Source organism: Tamandua tetradactyla, chromosome 14 (assembly GCF_023851605.1).
Source record: "Tamandua tetradactyla isolate mTamTet1 chromosome 14, mTamTet1.pri, whole genome shotgun sequence".
NCBI classification, from domain to species: domain Eukaryota; kingdom Metazoa; phylum Chordata; class Mammalia; order Pilosa; family Myrmecophagidae; genus Tamandua; species Tamandua tetradactyla.
The window spans coordinates 28124005-28146561 of record NC_135340.1 but is presented as its reverse complement, the minus strand read 5'-3'; the positions used below and the strand labels follow the sequence as shown (position 1 = coordinate 28146561).

Below are 22557 nucleotides of genomic sequence, written 5' to 3'. Positions count from 1 at the left end.
TGTGGGAAGAATGATACAGAAGATGGAGAATCACAAGTACGAAGGCCATCAGGCTAGAGGGTTAGCTTGTTTGAGAACTGATGACAGTGTCTAGAGCACGTCCGAGACTGACACAAGATGGAATAAGAAAGACTCAAGGTCAAGTTCTGTTGGTCATTTTAGATCATCATAGTGAGTTAATATGAACTTTCAAATCATTAAGGAAAATACCAACATCCCCAAATAAATATGGCTGGAAACAATTCAAAATAGGGAAAATTACTAACAGTCAATACATACATTAAAGTTGAATCCGGCTAGTAATCAAAGATAAATTAAAATGGTAAGATACAATTTTCTGCGTTTCAAACTGGGAAGTCATCACAAATCATTCTTTATATACAATGCCAGGGAGGTAAGAAATATGACCGAAGATTAATATTATTTACACTAGGCAATAAATATAAAGAAAAAACTAAACAATCAACACTAGAGGTATAATTTAAATACCTTGATACATATTTACCATGGAAAAGAATGTCTATTAAATTATATTTTCAAAGAATATTTAATGTTAATTATCTGATACTGTTGACTATCCTATTGCATTTCTAACATATAAACAAATTTGTAAAGTTATTCTTCCAAAACATATACTACTCATCACTTGTATTACTAAAAAATCTATATTATGAAACCATAATTTCTCACCAGGACTACTACAATAACTTTTTACAATTACCGCTCTTACCCCATACCCCTTTCCTTTGTTCATTTTCCAAATAGCTAGCTGTTACTCCTTCAGTGCTAAACAGACCATAGCACTCAACATTAAATATGTGTATGCATTGTAGCAAGAATAAAACTCTAAATTACTATAGACCACATGATATGACCCTGCGTTATCTCAAAGACCTCAACTTCTACCACTTTCTTTATCTTCCTAACAATGTTCTACCCACACAGCATTCCTTTCTGTCCTTTGAACATGCCAAACTCATTGTGATCCAAGGAACTTTGCCCTTGCTATTCCTAATGACTGGAATGCAATTTTTCTTCATCAAATCTTTTAGAGCTTAACTCAAATGTCACTTCTCTGAAGATGTTTCTTCTTACAATCCAAGATAATATCTACCTCATTGTTGAATATTCTTTATTCACGCCCTTATTTCCTTCATAGCACTATGACTACCTGAAATTGGATATTTTAGTGTTGTATGCTTACATCTCTCTTCACTTAAAAGAATATAGCTTCCATGAGAGTAGAGACTTTCTGTACCTTCAGCATGTAGAACAGAGCTTGCCACACAGCACTACTAAATAAATATTTACTGAATGATGAATGGTTAGTAAAATTAATAGAATGTTAATTATATTAAATGTGCTGTGTGCCACATAAACCCTGAGTTGATATATAGGATATATATATATCAACTGAGTTTTATATAGGATATAAAAGCAGCATATACCAACATTAATATTAAAATACTTAAAATTGGAAAAGGGGAGAAAAAGTTACATAGACTTGAAAGTTTGTTTTTAAATAAGCCAAAATAAAATCAAACTAAATTGTAAATTTATCTTTTCCAAAGAAATAATGGAGACATTAGAATATAAAAAAAATAATTTATAAAATAAAGAGCTCTTATGTATATGTCAGTGTGTGTATTTACCATACACACACACACACTCACATACATACTAAAGGAAAGAGAGATGAATGGGAAGAAAATAGGATTATACTAACCAAAATATTTAAAATTATAAACAAGAAAAAATATTTTAAGATAACACATTTAAAAGGTCATTTTCTTTCTATGTAAGCATAACAATAACAAATATTCATTCAAATAATTTTCCTAAACACATTAAAAAGAATATGCATATATTCAAATTCAATCTGATCAGAAATGACAGTACCTTCACCATGAAAACTTTCAGAAACCACTGATTATCTTTAAGGACTAAAACAAGAAGAGAAAAGGAGGAAAAATAAAGTATCTACCAACTTCTAATACAGAAAGAACTAAAATAACCTGCAGGAGAGTTAGTCTTCTTAGAAGGCCATCATTTACTCTTAGGAGAATAAATGGGATCCAAGGTAGAATAAGTCATTAATGGTACTTTAAAAGAACCTATCTGCCCTTTTACATTATATAGCTCTAAAAAAACTAGAAAGGGACTAACCAATATAATAAGAGACCAATATAATTAAAAACCTGTGAAAATTATTTCTCTCAAAATGGCATGTAATCATATTTAAAAAATGGGAACAAAGAGAAAAAGGCTAAACTCAGTTCATAAATTAGAGCAAGACCTTATAAACCAGCATATACTAACAAACTGCTAATACAAAATTGTTTTCACTTAATTAATGCCAAATCAAGTGTTCTTAACAGATTATTCAAAATTCATTTAAGGCACTTCCCTGGTAGTGTATCATCAAGTTGGAATAATGTGTGATTAATTTTAAACTATGGCACTCACTGATCTTTCCCAATTCATTCAAAATTTCTACAACTTAAACACCAGGAATCAACTACCTCACAATTAACTGAATGAATTTTGAAAGGGTTTACTGAAAATATTCCCCACGGACAGCACAAAGGCGAATAACATGTGGCTCCCACCTTCAAGGAAAATGCAATCCAAACAGGAAGATAAAGCCTAGTATGCAACTCTTGACAAGTGATAAGTAATATATCAGAGTTTCATCAGTGGAGTTAGGAGGCACTCTGATTAATGACATAAATAATTAAGATCCCGCAATAAACAGAACGACATGCAAATCAAAGGAGAGGGAAGAGGAGAAAATGACAGTATTATTTTGACCATGGATCATAAAAGTACAATGTGTAAGATGATGCCATAAACAAATAACAGGGGTTGGGAGGCAACGTGAGAATGGGAAACCTCTGATTTCAGACATGCTGAATCTGTCATTTCCTGCAGGATAGTGGGTAAATGTGGAGTTAGAGCTTTAGAGAGAAGCTTAAAGAAGAAATATCATTTGATTGGCAATTTCCTTATTATTTGCACTTTTATCATAACACAACTAAGGTACAGAAGCACTATCTAGGATAAAGTAAAAGAACTAGGTATTGATGAATTTTAGAATTCACTACTTATTTTTTAACATTTTACTTCACTTACTAAAAGAAAGATTTCTAAATTAAAGCCCAATATATTACAATAAAAAAATAGAATGAACCACTAAAAAAGGGGGAGAAAAAAAAATACCTGAATAACAAATATTTAAAAGAGAAGTACATCTCAAGTGATATATTTTTTGAGATTACATTTTGATATAATAACTATCATGTATATAAGAAATATGCCTGCAAAAAAGTAATCATTCATATTATAATTTCTGGAATCTATACTATTTGAATTTCAATTGATTCCGAACTTTGCCATAATTTACTACTTTACCTAAAATAAAGGGTCATGTCTATTCACCAAGGTTTCTTACTAGTAAGTGTTGATGGATGACATTACCATCAATTAAATTTTGAAATTTATTGATGAAAATTAATAAATAAGATAAAAAAAAATTTTTTAAATATAAGACATTTTCCATAATTAATAGCAATATGGAAGAAGCAGTAAAAAAGTGTTACTGGGATATTTTATAAGTAAATTTCTTTTCCTCTTTCAAACTTAAATGATCTAAATTTGAAGAGAAAATTTTTTTTCTATTATACCTTCTTAGTATACATTTTCAGAACTTTCCAGAAAATGAAGCTTTAAGCACAGAAGAAATTTTTCAATTTCTTCTTATAATATCATTATGATGTATAAATGATTTCATTCTTACATATTCTCCACATATATTCAAGAATCCTACCTTGGCTAAATTTTAGTAATGAAGACAGTATTAAAATATTCTGTTGATGAATGGTAGATTTTCAACAATGTGTTCCAAATTGTTTGAAGCAATTTATTTCAGGTAATCACTCAAAATAACAAAAGAATAGAGTTTTACTGAAATATCACTGCATTGCCAACAAATGTAATTTCAATTTAATTTTCTATTATAGGAATATTCTCATAACCAACCCTCTTGGTGACCAATAGCTTGCCTTTTCACCATTTCTGACCATAGTAACGTTATCTGAAACTTTGAAAAACTTCAAAAAAAAAGAAAAGAAAATCCCACCAAAAAAAATGTAGTTTTTATTTTTACTTGCAAGTAGAAGAAGCTTCTTGAAATGTTTTGTTAGCCTTATTTCTCTTAATTAATTTCATCATTTAGAACAAAACAAAGGAGAAAAAAAAAGAAATGCAAGGGGAAAATGGAAGAAAATCAAATGAGTAAAAAAAAAAACTAACTAAAAACTAAAAAGCCTATGTAAGAAAGGATAAAGAACAATACCTTTGCATAAAAAATGAGAGATGCATAAAAGTTAATATTTGCTCCACAAATATTTTTTGCAACAAGGAAGATGTGGGGAATAAAACATTACTTGACAGCAATTTTATAAACTTCAATCTCAGTGTTCAGAAGAGATTCATTAATTCAGAAAAGAATGTAATAAGTGCATAAAAGAGACTAGGCAAGAAGGGATTTACCAACAAATAGTGGCTTTCTCAAAAAACACTCACAATCTGGTCAAGGAAACAGATGTTTAAACAAAGTACTAACCAGAACACAGTAGAAAGAAATACTTATTTTGTAAAGACCAAGGAAATATCCACCTATCTTGGGAACAGAAGATCAGGTAGAATTCTACCCAGAGGACAAGGTAGAAAGTGCATTCCAAACTCACAGAATAGCAGAATAGCATAAAACAAGGCATAGAAGTATAGAAATGGACATTAATGAAAAAAACAAAACTACCCATTATGTCCTTCGTGCAGGGGAAAAGTGATGTAACAGAATACTAAAATGGGAGCTTTCCAGATCTGCCAGTTTCAACAAAAGACCCAAAGCTGAGTACAACAGGTTCCAAGTACTTGAACTAACGTAGCAGACCATCTATGTCAATTGGAACAATTGCAACCAAAAATTGCTCAAGCAAACTTTAGGTTATGATTCATATAAAAAGAAAATAATAATACAAGCATATATTGGGGGAGGTGAGCTTAACGATTGTTTTGAGAAAAAGGAAAAAGTGAGAATTTCCTTTTAGAGAGTTGTTAGATATAAAAAAGGAAGCTTACAAATGATTCACTTAGAGTTTGGCCTGTGTTCTCCAGTATCTAATCAAAGATTAGTATCTAATTAAAGACAGGTACCTGTTGAAATGCAAGAGGGCAAGCTGCCTGATGGCAGAAGAAAGTCTGGACTACTACCTTCAAAATCACCAAGACTTCTGGAGACAGGGGAGTAAAGAAATACATTTTCCCATGGGACACATATGGACCCCCGAGAGAGTAACTATTGCTGAGCCATTTTTAAAGGAACTGTACTCAGAACTATACAAAAGGAACAAGGTAATACCCAAAGAAAGAGGCTGGAGGCAGACCAGAACATCAGAGACTAAGAGACTCAGGTTTTCAAGTCTGCTCCAGTCAAAAGTGATGTGAGGGAGAAGTTTTATATTCGATGAGTTTAGAATTTTAACTTATTCACCTGTTTTTCTTTATTGCCTAAAAAAATAAGTCTGTTTGAAATGGCAGAGAATAATTAAAGGAATGAAAAATAGAAAGAAAATATGAGAAAATGAGAGAACACAGAATGAAAGAGAAAAGAGATAAAGAAAACCTGTTCAAGATTTTATCAAAGGGCACAAAAATTAGTAATCAGAATGGGAACGCAGATGCAGTGACAGAAATAAAGTGATTTTCTGCTTGAACCTTAGTGAGTCCCTCTCTTAATAAATCTGTTAAAAGTAGTAAATGGTGGGCAAAGTAGGCTGAGTATAAGGCCATACATTTAGTCTGACTATTGTGGTGTCTAAAATCTAGTCTATAAATGTAAAGGAATCGAAGCTGTGTTTTTTTTTTAAAGCAGTAAAATAATGCGATTAAATGTTGTGAAATTGTGTAGGGGTTACTTATATCTACCTGCAAAATACTCACTCATTTACTGAGTTACGGAAACTCTGTTAAGTATTGGGGAAATAAAGTTAAACAAGAGACTTCACTTGCAATGAGTTTACATCTAGTGAAGGAAACAGACAATATAAGGCAGTTATATTACATGTGGTATTTGCTAGAAGAAGTATAAGCAAAACTTACAAGACCATATCGAAAGGTCATCTAACAAAATGTTTAAGAGAAGAAGGATGAGAAACATGTTGGTGAAGGAGAGATCTAAGCTGAGGCTTGAGGGATGAGGTCGAATCATACCAGTAACAGATAAACATTAGCCTAAGTATACGGGAGTATGTGGTGAGTGGGAGGAAAGTTGAAGGCAGACAAAGGGTCAAACAGAGCCTTTGGGAACTGCAAGCAATTTAGTACCAATGTTATATGATGTTTGCAAAGAAAGAAATGAGGGTGAGGATGTAAGGAGGTGTCAGATCACATGCCATGACAGAAATGTGGATTTTATCCTGGGGGTATGGAAGCCACTGAAAGGTTTTCGTAATTTTTCACATAGGGCACATCTAATATACGCTAAGTACTTTTTCATGTTTTATTGGGTTTTTTTCCCTCACAACAACCCTGTGAGGTAGGTGTAGTGATTCCCAAGTAACAGAAAACAACTTCGCAGTTGTGAAGCAATTTACATTTGATTAAGTAGCTACAAAGTAGCAGTCAGGTTTCCAGACCATGCTTTAAAAAATACATTAGAAGATGATAAACATATACATATATTTACCCACACAAATACAGAAAGTTTTAGAGTTAAAGGAAATCTTTAAAGTAATAAAGATGCTTGCTAATTCAGTATTAAAGATAAAAAGGTACATGGCACCAGTAGTTTTTTATATAAATATATACATTTAAAATTCAATCTACATTGAGAAATAACTACAAAAGTCATAAAACAATTATTTGCTATGTAAAACAATATTAAGAAAGATCAAAGTAATTACTTATTTCCTTTTGAGCTACTGAGATTTGGAAGATTTTTCATATTTATTTCTAAAACATTTAAATTAAAAAAGCATACTTTATTATGTAAACCAATTATATTTTGGGTGATAAATTCTTTCTTAAATAATAAAGCTTTATTAAATGAGGTAACTCAATTATCCATTATATACAAAAATAATCGTCCACCTTATGTTACATTGCAAAATCATCTCCTCACTACTCAAGAAAAAACATCTGAAAGTGTTTCACCTCCCTATTATATCACAATAATTTGACAAATTTGATACATCAAACAATTTTTAAAAAATCAGTTGGGGATGACTATAAAAATAAATCCTTAATTTAATAGGTACAGTGATTATTTTGTAAAACTCAGAAAGCACTGGAGAATGAAAATACTTGGACTGAAAGTCTAATAAACATGTTTATTCTTCAAAATTAGTTTATATTAAGCAAAATCTATACTCAAATGATACTTCTTTACTTTCTTATTTTCTCCTAGATTTCGCTATTTCTTCAGCTTGTCCTAATATTTCTTTTTAAAATCACTAATCAAAACCAGATATTGCCAAAACATCATTGCTAGAGGCCTAACTACATATCATTCAGTAATTGTAAATATATATTACCTATAGATTTACTTCCTTTATTTCTCATGTTACAAATAGACTATTACAAACAAGGAGGATGAAAAAATAAAAGATTCATTAAGGTTTAATCATTCAATCCAGTATTTACTTCTGAATTCCAGAAGTATTAAGCGAATATAAGTGAAGTCATAACCTTAACCATAACCTGGCCCTTAAGCATAAGATGAGGAGCCCTGCCCCTTGGAAAACAGTCAAGTATCAGGTAACTACGTGATACTTCACTGGAATGAGATCAATCTCCAAATAAATTTTTAAAAATTTCCAAGGACACAAATTCAACTGAAACACCAACAATTTCATTTCTTCATTTGAATACAGAACTAGTACATGCCCATTAAATTCAAACAACATAAAGTTTTTAAAGTGATAATGAAAGTGTCCATATTACTCCCCTTCCATAGCCCATATGTTGGGTATATTCAAGTATAAGATTCATATGGTTAAAAAATAAATATGTTGTCAAACTTACATCATCCATAGAATGCCATATATATATATATAAATTAAATATCTTCTATTATTTAAAAATAAATTATCTAACATACAAAATAGGCATAGCTTATACCTTTTCAACAAAATACTAGAATAATATATGAAACATATGATCTATTCTAATATGATTTCAATTAATAAAATGAACAGAATATTAAGTAATATTTAAAATTACACCATTCTTGGAAAATGTAAAAGAGCCGAATAGAGCAAATCAAATATCTCATTTATGGATAAAATATGCTTTTGCTGGGCATAAGTGACACAAACCTGTATCTAGATAACTATATCTGGAGTACATTATATATAAACTAAGTTAAAAATTAATATTTTCATAAGTGCTTTGACTACTAAACGAAGTAAACTAAATCTATGCAAGAAAGGAGGAAACAAGCAATAACAATGTGGGGGGGTTTGTATTACATAGTTTCACTTTGAACATAAAGTCTAGTTTGGTTTTTTAATTTACCTGATGCTTCCATGATGAATAAGATATTAATAATAAACCTGCATTTATTCTCAAAAAGTAATATTTCAAAATAGTGGGAATAACTTCATTACAAAATTAAAGATAAATGAAAAATACATTTGTAGAAAATTAGACTTCCTCTTTTCACTCTAAAACACCATTACTTGGCATTTAATTAACATGAATAATATTTGAGCAAAGTCACTCAAACCAAAATATCTTAATGTACACAAGTTTTTTTTTACATTATAAAGATGAAATTTTTATAATGTACTTTACATTGTATGTAATGTATAGTACAATTCTCAACACACAGAATTCTACCCCTGAGTTAAAACAGAAAGCATTTAAAGAAAGAGTATCTAGAAAAGAATTTCTTTCATCCTCCTCATTTTATAAATAAGAAAACTGGGGCCCAGAGAGAGGTTAACTTTTACCTCCTTTCACTGAGAATTTATAGTGAGAGGTGTACATAATATTAATGAACTTATGACACATACTTTTAAAATACCTAAAACAAATGACATTGTATTTCATATGATTAAGACCCTGTAAAGATCACATTACCCCAACTTCTTTCCACAGAAAAATAAAAAACAATTAAATAAAATAGTAAATCGCATTCTTTGCTAAAATGACAAAACGATAAGATATAACAATCCATATTATACTATGTAACAACAGATATGGTCATTTCTAATGTTATTTTCCTAACCTATAAAGCATAAGCCTTCTAGAATACTACTAAATGTAACGCTCTTGTGAATTACTTTTATAAAAGAAAAATATATCACTGATAATTAAATGGAGGAAACAGAGCCCAAAATACATTAAGAGGAAGTTCAGATATTTACTGTTTATTCTCTTCCATATTTTTTTCCAATTTGTTAAAAAATCAAACTCAATGTATCTAAAACAGAGAATCAAAACTAGGTTCATTATGAACTGGCTTTGTTGCAAGACTTTTGTCAAAACAGTGACAGTATTAAGGCTAAGATACAAAACATTGCAAGCAAAGCTAATTAGGATGCTCCTGTTGATTTACAAATTAATTTGCTATTTCAAAAACATGGCTCTAAAAGCTGATATAATATTGGTTTGGTTATTTGAAAATATTTTAAAACAAATTGACTTTTTAAAAACTTTCATTAAAAGTGGAGTATGTATTAAAGCATTCTAGTTTCACTGGTTTTAGAATAAAATAATTTCCAAGTAATTTAAGGAGTACATCCAAGTGTTTATTTTTCAATTTGTTGCCAATTGTAAATTAGATTACCTTAAAATAAAATTCAGAGCCAGGAAGAGCAGCACCAAGTTTAACTGATCTCAGTATGTTTTTTAATGATGCGTCCCAATTATTTTTACTCTCTCTTACTGGGTTTTTCAGTCTAGAGCAGGTACACAAGAAACTTACAGTCTATGTGGTACTCCTAGTCAGTTTCACTCTGCAGATGGCACAGTGGAGAAATACCTTCTGTACAGGACCATGTACAATTTCTTCTGCAGCTGTCAGCACCTAGGGGAAAGTGCGCTGTTAAACAGTTGCTGCGTTCCACCTCAGAAGTGGCTGCAATTCGGTGGTGGGTGAAGTGACTCCTGTACATATATACAGGGATGAAAAGTACTATAGAGAATGAAAATATTTAAGAACAAATGTGGCTGTCTGAAAACTGAAACCCACAGCAAAACAGAATACATCATTCAGTCACAAGAGATAGGCTACCATTCATTTAAAATTCAAATGTTAAGAATGACTGAAGGAGAAAGTAGAAATACAGTTATTCAATTCACAACACAACTATATACGAGAATGTGAAAACATATATATATACTAAAAAATAAAGCCCAAACTTGCATAGTGATTTAGAATATTACTTTTACAGTTATTTATCTAAAACCAGTTTCTTCATTCCGTTCAGTAAATTTAATGTTTTTGTTTCAAATGACAATTCAAGGGGGAAACTCAAAATAGGTAAGATCAGATTCAAGGTAGAAGTAACATGAAAATAGTTTCAAAAGAATCTGTAAGGGAAAAACATTCTGAAATTCTGAATTACTTTTTATTAAAAAACAATTTTATGAAATAACTAGTTTTTTAATAACTAGCAATGATTAAATTATTTTTCCTATAATGGAACTGTAAAAGCTAGCCAATATAAATTGACAACTTTTCTTCTTCAAAGTAAAATTGAGCTAGAATCAAAATACATTCTTAATCCTAGGCCATAAAAACAATGATTTAGCCAAGTATATGATAAGTTTAGTTTACTAATACAGAGAATTATCTCATCATACTTTAACAACTACAATACCTTTTCTCTATGATTTATCTTTGATGAATCAGAAGATCAAATTAAAAATTATTTTCCAAGAAATATCACTGAATCACTACACTTGTGGGTGCTTTCCTTCTAATCTCCTATGTCCAGGCACAGCTACTATATTTATACTACTCTGAAAAGGTAACTATTTACATTATTTCAAAAAAATTGCATTTAGGTTACTAAAGCAGATTGAGGATACTTTGTGGCAAAGTCACAGCAAGCCTGACTGCTAAAAAGTACCCTATGGTCAAACCTATTGACTCTCATTTGCTGTAACAGAATTTATTTTGGCAACTCAGTGGAGTCGTAGGTAGCTGACAATTTCCTTTCTGCTTTCTTAAATTATTTCTGGGATAATGTATAATGTAAAAAATAATTATTTTCTTTAAATGACAAGAGGTGGTAGAGGAAGAAAGATGTGCAGAGTTTCCCAGTATCTTATTAAAAGTAAATATTAATCAGGGAATCTCAATCTGAGGTCCACTTATTCTGGGACTCAAGGAATCTAGGAACAGTCTGCAAAACTGCACACTAAAATGAATACATATTATATGGGTCCATACATATATTTCCTATGGAAATGAACCATAAGTTTTGGGCAAATTTCAAAAAGCTCTGTGACTTCACCACTAACACCCCCCAAAACATTTAAGGAACTATTGAGAAGGGATGTCTAAAGCATCCAACTGAATAAGCTGAGGCAATCATTTTAAATTAAATGTATAACTCTGAGCAGCTGTTTCTTATTATTTAAAATGAGGGGAAATCTTTCAGGAAGGTTTCCTGAAAGAATAAAATAACTCACATAAAGCACATAGAACAATATCTAGCCAATACCTATCAGTAATATTGATAATAATTGTTCTAAAGAGCAATCAAAGGTAACTGCAAGTTTTTTATAGAGTCTTATTTTTGTTTACTGCCACAAGTTTTAATAATATATATTTTTTACTTAGCCATACCTTCTAAACACGATCAAAACCACAAACTATATATTTCTGCATTATTTCAGATACAAAAATTGTTCAATACAAATTTCGGAACCCTGCTACATACTCCTGGAGTCAGCATTTCTCAGAAAGCCACATTGGTCTCTTCTCTATGAACTTTTCACTGCACTTACTTGGAACTGAGTCAGATAAAAAAAAAAAAAAAACAACATTTGGCTTCAATTTAATTGCTTTTATAAATAAATCCTAAATGATGGAATACAACATAATTTAATTTTATCAGTTTTTCCTTTCATTCACTCCATAACATACTAAATATGAAGAATCTAATGAGGGATTACATTTTCTGAAAAAGTGATATGTATAAGACATTTTTTTAATAAAGCACTTTGTCTTCCCTACCTCTTTCAGTTTAATTTTCTGTCAGTAAAGGATATATAAACATTTATACATACACATCCTTTAATAAGAATCCTTGACTTACAGCATGTAGATTGATTTAACCTTTAAAATAAATTCACAATTACAAACAACATTACAAAATGGTGTAATATGCTCCTTGGGATTGTGGTAATTTTTAAATACTCAGAAAAATGACAAATTAACTCTCACCATATATTAAGGATACTTAGTGATGAAACAGAATTTTGCTAACATGTATGAAATAATAGTATACAATGCCTATATGGTTGGTTCCCCATCATTCAAATATATACAACCATTTCTAGAATCTTCTCATGATAGAAGTTATATCTTCTGTATTAATACACTAAGAAAATATATAGCAGTAAAAACAAAGGGAAAAGGTTTTAAGTAAGGACATAGAACAGAGAGGCATGGTTTAACATTTAAAACACAGTAATTAAAAGGAAATGAGCAGAATACACAGTGCGGTTGGGGACAAATGAGAAGAAAAGGCACAGATTCAAATATGCTAAGGAATTTTGCAATGTTTTACTACAAAAAGTGGTTATTTAAATCACTCTAGTCTTCTAGTTCATGGATAATGAATCAGAGGTATTGATAGGTTTAACTGAGATAATAATGGAAATATACAGCTAGGAGTAATAAAAGAACTATATAAAAGAATTAAAAAATCATAATAATATGTGAAGTTCTGTATGGCATATTGAAACATGCATCCCACAAAGTCATGATTGCTTTCTAACCCCAAATCCTGCAGGATTAGATTAAATTTTAATCTAAAATTTAAAGATTTTAAGGCTAAACTGAATTTTGGTCAGCCTTAAGTCAGTATGACTGAAGTCCTTAAAAGCAGAAGAAATTATGACATGGTCATTCAAGAGAAGCCAAAGAAGGAAACAGAAGACAAATTATCATGTGGTGGAGGTAAAGCCATATCTATAAAGCAAGAAATGCCAAGGATTGCCAGTAAGCCACCACCAGAATTCTACAGACTTCAGAGAAAGCATAATCCTTCCAATACCTTGATCTTGGACTTTAGTCTATAATACTGTGAGACAATAATTGCTATTCTTTAAAGCCAACCAATCTGTATTGTTTGTTATTGCAGCTATGGCAAACTAAGAAACACTGGAAGAGTAAACATGTGGTATAAGTTAAATATAGTTCTAAAGTTTGAGTCTGGAAACTAGCATTAAGTTATTAACTTAAGAAACTGAGAGCCTCCTACAGGTCAGGTAGCATTTTAGGCAGAGGTAAAGCACTAAACAAAGGAACTAATGACCCGCCCTCTTGAAGAGTATACGCTAATATAATAGGAGACAGAAAATAAACTACTGTATATATAATAAGTAGAAGTGATTTGTGTATAAACAAACAAACAAACAAAAAAGCCAGCAAGTTATGAGGCAGAGGAGTAAGAGAAAACTCTCTGAGGAGGCTGTATTATTTGAAAAACAGAATGAAAAGAGGTAGTGAGTCCACAGATTATCTGGGGTAAGAACAGCAGAGACCTGAGACAGGAACACACAATCAACAAATGAGCCTGGAAGTGATCACATAGGGCCTTGTAAGCTATAATAAAGGACTCTGGATTTTTTTCAAACTGTTGTAGAAAGCCATTGCAGTATTTTGACTGGGGAGTGATATAATCTGTTTAACATTTTAAAAGTTCACTACCAGCTACTGTGGTAGAATAGACTATAGCCAGGAAGAATGGAAGTACTAGCAAGACTAAGAAAAATCCACATAACAGGATTTCAAGATTTTTCCCATCACTTAAGCACTGGCAAGTAGAACCCAAAACTAAGAACAACGAGGCATCAATCAAGTATTCCACTTTCAGAAGACAGTTTTAAACAAGTTAGAGCCTATCACCTCTCCAGAATTACCACTTTCGACCACTATCCCAAGACTGTCCTCCCCTTACTCCCATCTCCAGGGAAAATCTGCTTTGCTGATACAGTGTAGTTGGACGCTGTTGTTGCCAAGTCTTCAAATCAAGTGAGAGTTCATCCAAAATATTGGCAAGAAGAGAAGACTGGCATCTCATCTTCCAAATGGTCCTCTGCTTGATTAATTCCATTTCTGCTACTCCTCTTCGTGCTTCTTTGAAGACTTGGAGTTGGAAGACAGGGCAGAGAGAGAGTTGGAGTTACCCCTTAAAACAATAGTCTCTTGCCTGTGAAAGTAGTCTGACTTGACTCTCCAAACAGTGGAGATCCCAGAACCCCGAGACTGTAGGTGAACTGGAATGACAGAAATATAAGACCTGGGAAAGGACAAATCAGAAGTGGATGATACGACACTCCGAAAATCTACCCCATTGCACCCAAAAGATACACATGTGCCTCACCAGAGAGCTAGTCCACACAGAAGGTGCTGACACTAGTCAGTGTCAGGCAGAGGCGCAGAAAATGAAAAAAACTGATCAAGGAAGCCACTTAATTAAGTGAGCTTTTTATCTCTCTCTTCATTCATCAGTGCTCAGGCGAGAAAGAATAGTTATGAGTCAAAGAATAAATCACTCTCCACTCACTGGAATGAGCAGGGTTAGTAACAAGATTCAACCCATTCCCACTCCAATCTCCTAGAATAGCCCAAGCGGTACTGAGCAGAAAGGGAAAGGTTGAGTTTTAAGTTGGCTATGAGGTTAAAACTTAAATTAGTCCAATCAAACAGATTTTACCAGAGGAAGTGCCCACACAGCTATGAAATCTTGATATGAATAAACAAACATGAAAAGTTTATTGGAACAACCATAAACAAAGTTAATATTCAAGAAAAAAAAATCCCATGTTTTTATTTCCATAATTTTTCATCTCAATTCCTACTGTATTACAAATGAGTTATATTACCAATGAGTTGGTAAGTGATTTTGAATATTACTCTCTCAAAACTGTTTTACGAATATCAGGCTGAATGCATGCCTTATCAAAATGTTAGTCTTAGAAACAATAAGTAATTATGTAACTTTGGTTATTTTATGAGGAATGCTCAGCTTTTTCACCCTAGTATAAAATTATAGAAATATTTTTAACACTTGTAAGTAATACTAGTTCTTATTACAAATACTAGGCAATTAAAAATAGCATAAATATAAATATTTTGTACATTTGTAGGAAATAGTAGGTTGTATAGAAACTAAGAAATAAAATCCTCTAAGTCACCAAACTTAGAAACTTGAAGATCTTTAGGGCTGTAAAGAAGAAAAGAACAAAAATAAAAGAAAAAAACAGTGTCTAAGGTTAACTGTTTTAAAGGAACACTTAGAGTATTCATATTAGAGTAACGTGAGACACAAATTTGGATAATATTTTGCTGTGATGCATAACTTAGATCTTTCCCTAAGAGGAGTAATGCTCTTTCCAGACAAATAAAATTTATAAATTTTATTAATTTATAAAATAAATTAATATTTAAGGGAATCCTCTAAAACCTCAGGGATTTCTTTTTAAATATATCATGGAATCTGTATTTTACATGATTAAATTATGCATGACCTTATTTCAGTTTAAATGTCACTTTTACAGATAGAGGATCCTATAACATTGATGTTTATAACTCTTTATGTAATGTTCCTACTCATTTAAACTCATTCACTCATCATTCTAAATTATGACATGTATATTCAACACATTTTATCAACCATCCTTCACAGAGATACAACATGATGAAAAGAAAGTCATGCAAGTCAAAATTACATGACTAATTTCTGCATTTATACCTTATTCTAGTGTACTTCCTCATAGGATATTGGAAGAAATATCAGTTATTAGCAAATTAAGTAATCCAAAATTACATGTTATTCACTGCTAGTTAACAATATTAATCAACATAACTTGAGAAACTCAATCCATTGTTACCAAATAATTCAAAGATTTTCTACCTTGGGTAATACTCAATTAAATAGTGATTATCACATATAGCAAACCCAGGAATCAATAACCTCACATGGTAATTTGCCAGCACAAAACCATTTTATGGCAATGTTCATGACTTACTTTAACATTTTTTATAATCATGTGAAAAAATGGTTGACTCTATTAAGATCAAGAAATAAAAGCTTTAGGATAAATATATGAAAACAGAAATAAGCTGACAAAATCTAAATTTAAAGGTAAAAATACTGTGTTTCAGCTATACATGGAAGGAATTTACAGAAAAGATACAGTTAGTTTACCCGGTTTTAAAATATGGTGACTTGAGGGTAGTGAAGTTACAGAAACAATGGACATATTCTTGCTACAATGGCTGGTACATGCAAATGAGATTACCAAACTTTTTTTGTTCCTTGGTTTTCCATTGACATTCTTTTATAAAGCTTTTTTACAATCTTACAAAAACACATTTTCAATTTGAAGCCTATCTTTAAGGCTCCTAGCACTTGAAATGCAACACAGAAAAGCAGCATAAGTATTACAGAACCATCAACTTTTAAATACATATAAAATATAATGGTAGTTGTGTTAAAGAGTATGATTAAACAGACAATTTAATACGGAACTTATTCTCACCCCTATTATTAATTAAAAACTCTATTGGTTACTATAACTCTGTAGATGTTACTGAACTTCCCATTTTGAAAATATAGGATAACTGTGCATTTTAATGTCATTTCTACATGATTAGTATATAGCTTTAAAGTTGAAAGTCTCTTATTATTAACTGCTACTGCCATTTCCAAATCCAAATATTCATGAATGATATTCAATTCAGATCATATCAAGTTTATAATGACATGAAAAACAAATACACCATTTATCAAGATCCTAACATTTCCTTACTTTAAGCATCTATGAAGTATGCATGGATTTCTTAAAACTCCTTAGAATTTCTGTAATTCATCATATTTAATATATACATCTTTAAATAATTTCTTCAGATGAAAAAAAGATGACAGTTTCATCTAGCAAAAGTTTATAGATATACTGAAAGCATAAATTGTGATAATTAAGTAAAACGTGACTCTATTGAATAAGGAAATATAAATTTGCTTTCTGCTTATGCCATGTTAAGATAAAGATCAAAGACTGCTGAACAAAGTGATATACTACAACTTGCTGAGGTTTTTTGGAGACAAAAAACAAGTAAAAGCAGTCTTTCCCCAGTTCATAGAAAAAATACTGTCGAAATTTGAAGTTATATCTGTTTCTAAAATATTTTAAAAGTTGCGTATAGGAGAGTCTATCAGATTTTGTAGAAAATTGTATTAGTATAATATGACCATTATGACAGACCATGGGGGACAGTTCCGTTTCTACCTCTAATTTTATGGAGACACACATACACACACACACACACACACATTCACATACTAACACACATATACACATGTACATAAATTTAATCTCATGTGCCTTCTTTTCCTTATAGAACTACTATGTGAACTGATTCGTTAATATATGGAAAGCACTTGGCTAAAACTGTCTGGCTCATATTAACTCCATATAACTATCAGCTACTGTTATTATTATTATTATTATTATTACTATTATTATATTATTATTACCACCACTGGTACTATTATGTTTAGTACACTGATATATCTAGTGTCATGGAAAACATAATGATTTCCAAATATTATTTTACCTGAATAAGCTGAGTAACTTTGAGGACTGCCACCACTGAAACTGAAAAACATGGTATTCTGGAATATAGTTGGAACATTTAGAGAGGATAGAAGAAGAAATGACAGCAAGGAAATATCTTTTGTCACCATATACTTGGAACTCAATTGATTTTAAAATCTATTTGCATGTCAAAGAGATGTCTGAGTAGTGATAACAGAAATACATCCTACCCCAAACCTACTTTATTCTTTAGCCGCATCAGCCGACACAGAAGAATAATTTCCTGCTTCACTGTGCTGACATTACATCTCTTAGATTCAGAATTTATCTCCTCAGCAGGAAGGCAATAAGTTTGGTCTACACTAAAAAATTTCACGGATAGAAAAACTTATATTAAATAGAAATGATTTATTATAAAAGACAAAGCAAACTGGTATTGAATATAATTTTTAATTGATGATACCTTGAGGTTCAATTAAGCTTATATTAAATTTCAAATATTTGGCCAGAACATCTATTTCTTATAGCCATAGATCAATTTTGGTTATTTATAATATTTAAATCTTGCTACCCATATATTTTGACATTTCCTGCAAATTTCAAACAAAGGATAAACAAATTTGAAAAAGATCAACTGAAATTTATAAGTCCTCTGATTTTAATTATTCCTAACCTGTTAGACTAATGCATTTTACCTAATTCAAACAGTAAATGCCAGTCCTTTTTTTAAAAAAATTACTTTAAACAATGATGGTAAGTGATAACTGTAAGTTTATATTAAAGTTCTATGGTATCAAAAAACTATTCTTCACACAATAAATAATAAATTATTTCTATGTGCATTTTTGTGCGTGTCTGTGTGTAGCATATTTATAAGCCATTAGGTGTTCCTCTAAACTAGCTATTTGAAAATCTATTGATTTGCCTAAGGTATGCAGATGTTAAGTTAGTTTAAGTAAATTTAGAAGTCTTGAAGAAGCACTGCAGACTTCTGGTCTACATCACTAAAGACAAAGTACCAAGATTTCAGGTTCTAGAAGTACGTTTCCTAGATTCAAATCCCTTTACCACCTACTAGACATGTGATATTTGGCAAATTACTTAATCAGCATGTTTCCTAAAATTAGGGCAATAATAATATTTTTCTAATGTGTTGGTTTGAGGATTCAATGAAAATCTACATTTGAGCATTTAGAACAAATCTAGCATATAGTAAAGCACTCCAAAAATGCCAGCTGCTAATATTATCATTTTTGTTATATATGACAGATAGAGCACACACATTAAATCCTATTCTTTTCTGTAACTTCACTAAATGACAGAAAAGTAGAAAAGCACAAGGACAAAGAGATGGACAGTGGAGTCAACAGCAAATAAAAAATCTATGTAACACTGGAAAATTAAAGATCCAGGCAGTGGAGTAGTGACTCATTTAACTAAGTGGCAGAAAAGGAGCATAATATGGAATTAGGACAATTTGCTTAATATCCCAGAAAAGCAGGGGCACCCTGAAAACTGAAGGTTTTCCAAAAGTTTACATAGAGAAGAGTAGACACACATGTTTCCTGCCCCATATCATATCCTGTCTTCCACCCACAGAAGTGTTGGGTCAGAGTGTTAGATATCTTGATCCAGAGATGTTTTGACTCAGAACTACCAGGCACAACGTAAAGAGGAGTGGAGGGACTCCTGAACTGGTGGTTCCTAAATGCCAGCAGTCAGAAACATACCCTTTAAAAAGAAGATCTGCATTTTTATTGGAGAAACTAAAAGATCCCACAGAAGAGAACTATAGATAATACAATCTGGAGTCTTACAACAGAAATTCTGGTCTATTGCTTGGTAACTCTAATGAAGCCAACCAGTCAGTAAATCCTACACCCATATTTACAGTTTCCATCTAAATTTACAACACCTCATTAAGCTGAGGCTTACAGAAAAGCCTCCATCATAAAAGACTAAAATCAAAATAAATAAATAAATAGGAAAAAGATACTCAGAAGAAACATGACTATATCTTAAGATTAATATCCTTGAAGACATAAGAAATAATAATTACACCCATAACATAAGAACAATTATGCTATAAAAAATGGAATAATCAGAGAAAGAGTAAAAACATTTAGAAATTAAAAATAATAGTTGGAATAAACATTTAATAAATGAGAAAAGTCTGGAAAATCTCCCAGAGAGCAGAATGAAAAGATTAAGAATTGAAAAAAAGAGAGGGGAAAGATAAGAAAATTACAGGACAAATCCAGATCAACATATGTCCTACGACCAGAGACAGAGAACCTAGAACTTCTGAGAGAACATTATTTTCTACCTATAATTTTACACATTAGCTAATATTCAATCAAATGTGAAGATGAAAGGAAGACAACTTCAAACATATAAACATCTATGAGTCCTTTCTCAGGAGATTGCTGAAAAATATACTTCTGTAAAACAAAAGGAAAGATTAAAAAAAAAAAAAAAAAGAAAGAAAACCAAGGAATTCAGAAATACAGGCTCTACCACCAAGAGAAATTCCAAGATGTGTGCTCTACTACTAGACAGCAACCAACCAATCTAGATTGTAGAGCAGACTAAATTTTTACTAAAATACAAAAAAAACTTTACTATCTTACCAAGCATAGAAAAAGAAAAAGTTATAGGAGAAAGGAAACAATCATAATACACTGTTTGACTGAAAAAGGACAATGTTCACATTATAATAGTGCTGATTTAATGCAAAGTTATTGTATAGATAAGTTGAGAGAATGGGGTGGTATATATCGTAATTCCCAACTAATAAAACAGGAATTAAATTAATAGAGAAAAAATAATAAATCAAGAAAGAGCAGTTTAAATATATTATTTAGAAATATGGAAATGAATGCCTTAAGAAACAGCTACAAGAGTACGAAGTGACTGCCTCTGGAGAGTTGGACTACAGGGGGCTTTGTGAGCAGTTAAACAGGGGACTGCTTTATTTTAAGTCTTTTAATAGAATTTTATTTTTAACTCTCTGCATATATCATTTAGGCTTTCAAATTTAATTTAAGAAATTAAAATTCCCTATTCACAATGTAAAATAATACATGATTAATGGCAATTTACGAATTTTTACATAGTAATATTTCAAGTATTCACCACCAATACGGTTTCATATTTTAAAAACTGCAATATAAATTGACACATATCTTCGAATGACAAAACTCTCCTTTGCTAATAAATCTTTAAAGAATCTTTAAAAAATTTACCATATATATGTTTGTGTGACTGAGTATCATTTCTTACCTTTTTGATGATTAAAAGTATCAATCCTGTGAATACCACTGTTCATACTGGCATCAGAACTTCTGGGATATATGAAATATTCTGTTCTACACTAAATGGTCCCATGCTATTTTTTTAAAAGCATCTGCTTTTATTTCCATGGACATATTAACAGTTGTTTCCAGAATACCTACAATTTCTGAAGCTCTTGTTTTTATACAGCATGTGAGGTAGGAAATTGAGCAATCTGGTTATGACAAGTGAACAAAATTCAAATACAATTCTTATTCCTGCTATCTACTATTAAGGGGAAGAGAAATAACTTTTATTACTCTATGTCAGAGCACTTTATAAATATCACCTCATTTAATCCTAACAATCCTGTAAAATAGGTATAATTAAGTCTACTTTACAAATAAGGAAAACAAAGCACAGAGAAATTAAATAACTTGACACTAGGGTCTAAGCCAGTTAGGAAGTGGCATTCAAGGTCTTATCTAATATATAAGACCCTTTCTACCAGATTCACTCCAAAAGCCTTCATCTTTCTTTTAAGATAAGGATGTGACTGAGGATGAAATAAAGTAGCATAAATGAACTCTAAACAGCAATATAAATTATTATTACTAATGAGATAATTACTAATTATAGTCAATAACTTAGCTTATTCAATAAATTGCTGAAGTATAAATGTGTGTGTTTTATGAGAGCTTTCTCAGATATCTTTTGTTTACATCCCAAAATTAAAATTTTAGAGTTAAAAAATCTTAACCGAGTGGTTTTCAACTTTTATCCAGAACTTGTTGCTTCCAACAGTCTTACAGGAATAGGTAGTATGTAAACAGTTAAATCAGAGCTGTTAATAGAGTGGGTTATGGTCTCAGCATTCAAGACTATTCATGCCACCTGTGAGGAAAAATTCCCTAGAATCTGTTGGAGACTCCAGAATACACTTTTAAAATTACTAATATAATTCAATATGGAGATCAAAATACATATTGAAAGCTGTCTTATTCACTTAAGTTTATGAGATAGCTGAATGTTTGATAAGTGATAATTTTTGCATAATATGCACCTTATTCACAAGACTATAAAATACCCACAGATATATTTTAAATATGTGAAGATGTTTCTATATTGGCCAATAAGTACTAAATGGGAAAATAAATCAGTTTGGGGATTTGTAACTCAAGAAGTAAAATACTGAAGACAATTTTGAGGTAAAATCATATGAAATTAATCATTTTAAAAGATTAAAAAATAGAATGATTTGGTTTAACATGGATTCTAGTTAATAAAACTGATCAGAACTTTAAAAAATTTATGTGATGACCAGCTTAACAGAAAAGAATAGCAAGCATTTACAACGTGCTTACTATGTGCTACTATCCTAAGCACTTTACATATAAATTTCAATTTTCCCCATTTTAAGAATGAGAAAATGAAGGA

General features: G+C 31.1%; 1 protein-coding gene across 4 annotated transcripts in view; it reads right to left on the bottom strand.

The window, feature by feature from the left end:
- NOVA1 (NOVA alternative splicing regulator 1) overlaps positions 1-22557 on the bottom strand; it is a 146472-nt gene that overhangs the window by 93795 nt on the left and 30120 nt on the right. The window contains exon 3 of one of the 4 annotated variants that reach the window (XM_077127049.1): positions 9992-10093. The exons of 2 other annotated variants lie outside the window; for them this stretch is intronic. The gene's annotated coding sequence lies outside the window, so the exon portion shown is untranslated. Of the gene's footprint in view, positions 1-9991; positions 10381-22557 lie in introns of those variants that run through there. One more of the 4 variants, XM_077127050.1, reaches the window with a different exon arrangement.